Source organism: Symphodus melops (assembly GCF_947650265.1).
Source record: "Symphodus melops genome assembly, chromosome: 4".
In the NCBI taxonomy this organism is placed as follows: Eukaryota; Metazoa; Chordata; class Actinopteri; order Labriformes; family Labridae; genus Symphodus; species Symphodus melops.
In genome coordinates, this window is record NC_136694.1 from 26820441 (window position 1) to 26826522 (window position 6082).

Consider the following 6082-nt stretch of genomic DNA (forward strand, 5'->3'; position numbering starts at 1 on the left):
AATCCTCTTTTTGTTTGAAACTCAAGGAGCCAACAGTAGAAGTTTTAAAATTGTGGTGACTATTTTAAAACAAACCCTATATTGTCCAAAGCAATCACCACTGAGATGTGAGATGTGAAAACTATTTCTGGAAAAGTGCTCCTGGCGTTGCAACAAACAGTCGGATAGTCTTCAATCTGTCCATTTTAGTTCATGATCAGGGTACAGTAATGCACAAAAAGGCCTCAATCTGTCCAGTAGCCTACATCATAGAGCAGGGGTGTCCAAAGTGTGGCCCGGGGGCCATTTGTGGCCCTTGAGTGGATTTTTTGTGGCCCTTGACTTCAAATCGAAGAATCTGAAGATTTTGGCCCCAGGCCTCATCAGATGGCATATTTCGTTCTTTTTTTTCTTCTTCATGTTAGCGAGGGAGACCTATAAAAGCCTGACTATTCTTTCCAAAAAAATAGAACACAACAGTTTCCCACTGCAATTAGTTATTGTGTATTTACATTATTTTTTGAAGAAGTCAAAATACAAAAAGTTCCTTCCAATATTTAAAAAAAAACAACCTGTGGCCCGTGAGCGATTCTAACGTGACAATTTTGGCCCGCAAGAAAAAAAGTTTGGACACCACTGTCATAGAGCATATACTGTTAAAAACTGTGTTTCTAACACACCTGAATCCAATAACCCTATGCTTTACGCAGTTTAAGTCAAGACTCCGCCCAGTGGTCGGTTTTAGAATTACACTCAAATACAAATTCATAAAAACAAGCATTTTGGCTCCTTTAAAAACCACACTGTCCGCAGTCAAGTTGAATGCCTTTTTTCCATTTCTCTCCATGCAGGCCTACTTAAGGTATATCAAAGGTGAAGCCTATATTGTGCAAACACATCAGCACTTTTATAAAGTGGTCAACAGGATACACAATGTGACAGTTTGTCATAAAGCTTATCGCCCGTCTCAGCTCCAGCTCTCAGCCTGTTGTTAGGTTAACTGGAAGTTTGGCTGAGACAGCAATTTCACTGCAGAGGGTCGAGGGCTGTTAATATCAGCAGGTCTTTGTTTCAGTCACAATCACAAAGCCACGGATTCACAGCCATGTGTATGTACAGCTGTCGGCATCCTAAAAATATGGCTATACAGCAACAAAAAAAAAAGTATAATTGATTTATCTTTATTTGAATCATTTGTTTGGCTCCACTGCCACATCTGTAGTTGCTGCCTGAATGTGTGAATGAGTAAAATAACTGCACTATAAACATTGGAAATACAAACCGCAGCGCTGATTGTGTGAACAAGGAGAGATTTGATGTGTGAGTGTAAACACACACGTCCTGATACTTGTTGTTTTAAGGGTAATCTTCAGTGTTGCAGTGACACGGCCTCGTCCAGAGTTACTAGCGTGCTGCTATCAGCAAACACAACACTGACCTTTGCACTCACTCAGCTTTACAGCCTCTGTGCGGACAGTGTGAGCTGGTGTCTCAGTGGTATGGGAAGTGAAGCGTTACAGCAGGCATGTATGGGCTGTCAGAGTGTAACAACAAGGGTGGAAAAAGGTCACATCAGCCCGAGTGACAGCAGTGGTTAATTTGCTGTGGCTTGACACTGCACACACACACACACACACACACACACACACGCACGCACAGTCTGACTTTTCACACACTTACTCCGTCTCCAGAGTATCCACTCAGAGAACGAAGGGTGACCTTGTGACCATGCTTTGTGTGACTGAAAAGGTCACATACTGGTAGGTTGTTGCATTTTTGATCCCAAAGAACTTGCTGACATCAGCACTCGAGCATCGCTGTCAGTGAAACTGAAACAACACTTTTGTCATGAAAATGAAGTGTAACATTGATTTTCTTTTTTTAAGGAGAATCCACATATTACCAAATCTGCTGAAAATAATCTGTAGGAGGGAGATAATATTTCATTGAGAAGATTGTATATCTCAGAAAAGACACATTTTAAGGCTGACGTCGTTGAACCTGTTGGCAGGGAAACTAAAAGATAAAGGAGTGTTTAATATCTGTTTGAGATATCTGTCTGCACACTGACCTCTTTAATGGCTATAAGGTGCCAAGATCCATTGGCCCGTCATGTAGACTTATAAATGATGTCTGAACAGTGATGGTGTTGCTACCCATGGTTTCAGTCTGTTGCTCTGGCTCTCACAGGGCTTGTTTCCCCTGAAGGATGAGTGGTCACTGTGGCAGGTGGGAAGTGACGTTTGACTGCTCTCATCAACAGTCCGGCTTTACTCAGATATAGATCAAAGGCCACAAGCAAAAGCTGTTTATTTGCGACATAGTTTGTGGCCTCCTTTAGTGTTCAGACTGAGTGCAGTTTGTCAGACTTATCGCTGATACACAGCCCAAAGATAATTCAGTTTAATTGTACTCTTGCAATTACGTGTGACAATACACCCCCATTGTGCCTCTTCAAACAATGTCACCGAGTGTAGATAGTGTCTTTCCATCCATGCATCCCTTTTATTGAATCTTCATCATACAGTCTTTCCATTTTATTGTTCATTCAGATGAACAGTAACACAGACACCATGCACAAAGAAAATACTTACGCATGTATATGTGCCGTACGAACCCGTAGGTCGCTTATATGGATAGCACACCAAGAAGACATTTAAAGGGTATTACAAACCCACCACAACAAACTGAGTTCCAGAGATCAAACACAAGAGTGCAGTACTCAAACAAGATTAGAAACATTTCAAAAAATGTAAAAGAGCAAAACATTTTGCCCTTCTGAGGAACGACAGATTATTTCTCTAAATCAATGTTACAAATTGTACAGGTTTTTTTTGTCATCACAGAATTTCTACGTCTTCCTTTGTACACAAACAATGACATGGAGGGATAAATGACACGAGTATTTTCACTTCATGAGAAACTCCTGATAATCCATTGATTGAGAATAAATAATACACAGTTTTGTACAAGTCATTGAGAATTTTAGCCTGATTACAAAGTCACATCTAAGAGAAACAGATCAGAGTGATGATTGATCACTATAAAGGTACATGAACAGACTTGAACAGTGTTCGTGCCTGAAGAGGTGGTGCAAGTGATGCCAAGTTAGAAAAAGCAACTCATCGAACAAACTGTTTCTGCAGCTGAAATGCTTTCATGCAAGTTTGAAAGGAACTTGTCCAAACAAAATATTAAAGAATGATCAAAATAATTGTATAGAATAATATTTAAAGAACAATATGTCACTCTCACACCTACTGTTCAAAATTCCAGTCCAAATTCAAAGCACTGGAGGGACCTGTCTGCCCCGGCCTCATCGTCCCTATAGAGTCGATTTGTGCACAGGTTGCCATGTCACGCACACTGAAGCTTCAGAGTTTAACCAGCTCTGCATTGGTCTGTAAACCATTTTTCAAAAGCATGTATAATATTTAATTGAGTTTTGTCACGTGTCTGCTCCTGATATCCTTCGAGGACACCTCTGTCATACAGATATGAACAGTGCACATTGACTCATACATGGGTGCTCCATTTGCAGACAAAGTTGAGTTTTTCAGCACAGTCCCAGCTCTCCCAGCGCCCTCCTTCCTGTGAGAGAGCCCCACAACGGCGAAGCTGGGCAGGGCAATGCGGCATCCCATCTTGGCCCCAGGCCTGGTAGTTCATCATTCCCCCATCTACCCACAGCCAGGTATCCGCCAGGTAGCGCAGGCCGGTCCACACTCGAGTCGTCTGGGCTGCCCTGCTTACCCGTAGGGTTTCATTTAGGGCGGATTCTGAGTTCATGCTGACCAGCTCTCTCTGGGTTTGGCGACAATGTTCCATCGCCTCCTCCCACGTCTTCTTCTCCTTCACCAGAACCATCTTAATGCGGGAACAGTAGAACTTGTTTTTTTCATTGCAGTCCTTCTTGTTCCACTTTTTGTTTTTATTTAGAACTGCACATTTCTTGTTGCTTGAGTTTTGTGGTTTTTCCCAATTAAGGAACGATGTATTTGTCCCATCAGTCCATTTCCATGTGTCACTGTCATTTTTGTAGAGTCCGATCCAGACCCTCTGCCAGTTTTTCTCTTCCTGCAATGCCATGAGTGCCTCGTTTTCCTCCTGGTTGCTGATTGAAGACATTTCAATGTAATTTTCCGTGCAGTGGTTTCTAGCGTCTGTCCATGTCTTCTTCTCCGAAATGAAAATGTCACCATAAAACAGAGCCACCTTGAGGAGACCTGTGACCATGAGAACCCTGAGAGCACTTCTCCCCATGTTGACTGTGTGTCCTTCTGAGCACTGAGCTCATCCTGCCAACGGTCTTTAAGAGACTTGCAGAAGTACAGGCACCCAATCAGAATGCATCTTAGGATGTTATGAAAATAAGCCCCAAAGCATTTTTGCAAATGAGGGCATTTAAATGTTAACAAATAAGGCTTAAGGTAAGGCTTGACGGATGATGGATTTTAAACTGGCGGAAAATTTTCATGTCATCTCGAAACATCTTCCACACCCACATTGAGACATTTTAAAGACAAACGAATTTAAACCTTAAACTTAATGTTTTATCCGACTCTGCATGCAGGCACACTTATAGTTATTCTAACTATTTCCTTTTGGTAATAAAGGATTTAAACCCCCATTAACTGCAAATTTTAATGAACTATTGCAAGAAATTCAACTGATGACATGAGAACTGCAAACATGGAGGGAGGGTGTCCATCAGTAAGGTCAGTAGTGTGAATGTGTGACCGTCACAATAACCAGACAGAAGTTACAATTAAACACTGTCTGTGTAAAGGATATTTATCTGCACAACATGGTGGAAAATAGGAAAGAGAAGAAGAATGAGTGGTAAAACAGTCGGGGTGTTGTGAGTGAGTGTGTTCTTTTTAAGCAAATCATAAAAATAAATCAACATTACTCCCACGGAGGCATGCTGCTGACACGTGGGGCTTTGAATTCCATATTAGCCTATTCAAATACGATCATTCAAACTACTGTTTGGCTCTGCAGCTTGTTTTTGCTCTTTCCTCATTCAAAACACTTATTTGCATGTCAATAGAAACCACAAAATAAGAGTTTGCACGATCTAACCACGATGTGGTCGGAGAAAAAGTTATTTTTACTGTCTGAAATAATTCACACTACGTTTGCCAAATAACAAATGAGGTGTTTATATTTCATTTTGAGAGTGAAACGAGAGTAGATTGTAAAATGAGCTCACATTAAATTTGTCATTGCCTTTGGTGGAGATTAGATCAACATGTTGCTTGCATCCTATTTTTAGTTAATCAGATTTCAAGGATCAAGAGACTGCTCTGCTTAAAGTGATGTGTTGATTGTGTCTTGGTGACGTAATGATGTGTGATTCTATCTTTTAGTTATATTATGGGTACACAGAACTTCTAAAATAATCATCTTTAGAGCGAGGACCATAGATGTGAGGTGGCTGGTTTCACTTTAAAACTCCTGTGTGGCATTGAAAAACCAATGTTTCTATCAGACTTCCCCTCGGAGTTTCTCCTACCAGACTCGTGTTCTTCTACAGTAACTCCAAGTGGGCTGATGTGCGAATGCAGCATGACATTATCAGAAGAATTCAGCCCCAGCCAATGGGAGGGGGAGTGACGTTTATGTCCTATGACTGCTGCATGGTGCGTAGAGTGCATGCATGTGACAGCTAAACAGCTGCATTACGTTTTCTGTTTGTCAGAATCTTGTTCTTCTTTCATTGACATTGTGATTCATTGTAACTACATGTAGCATTGCTATAAAGGCAGATATTCTCATTATAGCGTCCTTCTCTCTTCCTGTCTGACAGGGACAGTCTCCAGCTGTGAGGAGTATATGTGAATAGCCATGTTGGGAGAGTATACGGAGCAGTCCTCCTATAATTATGTTGATGTGTATATGTGAAAGCAGCTAAAATCCTCCATTATATCTTTCGATTTAGGGCTGAACCCTCAAGTGTTTTCTCTTATACTTTGTTCATTTCTACACATGTATTTTCCTGCCTGAGCTTCAGATGAATTTCTTTTCATTATTTTATACAGAGTAATGTTTGAGTAAGTATTTCTGTGTTTGTGTGGTAGCCTGCTAATTGCTTTCCTGA